The 368-nt window shown below is 55.4% G+C and overlaps 1 protein-coding gene across 2 annotated transcripts in view; it reads left to right on the forward strand.

Moving 5' to 3' along the window:
• Positions 1 to 368, forward strand: part of AGBL4 (AGBL carboxypeptidase 4) — a 1284896-nt gene that overhangs the window by 970881 nt on the left and 313647 nt on the right. The window lies entirely within an intron of this gene.

Consider the following 368-nt stretch of genomic DNA (forward strand, 5'->3'; position numbering starts at 1 on the left):
AACCCCCCCCCCCCCTTTCATTCTCTCACACCCTCACCTCTCCTTTGCAATGCAGTTTTGTGGCAACGCTATTTGTTTTGCAGCGTGATTGTTGAAGCAATGCAGCCCTGCCCACAACGCGACTTCTAGTCAATGCATTTTTCCCCTGCAATGCTATTGTTGTTATTATTACTGCAATTGAATCTCTCAGCCCTTTCCCCCTCCCTACTCGAATCGCGCTCCGGCTGTGATTGCTCGGGTCTGACTTTGCGAGTGGCAGCGCGCTTCCAAACCCCCTTCATCCGCCCCTCGTCCCCCTTTTCCCCCTCCCTCCCTTTTCCGCGCCCAGGCGAGAGCAGCCGATTGGCAGAGCGGGGCTTTCAGGAACA

Source organism: Tupaia chinensis, unplaced genomic scaffold (genome assembly GCF_000334495.1).
Source record: "Tupaia chinensis unplaced genomic scaffold, TupChi_1.0 Scaffold000207_1, whole genome shotgun sequence".
Taxonomy (NCBI): Eukaryota; Metazoa; Chordata; class Mammalia; order Scandentia; family Tupaiidae; genus Tupaia; species Tupaia belangeri.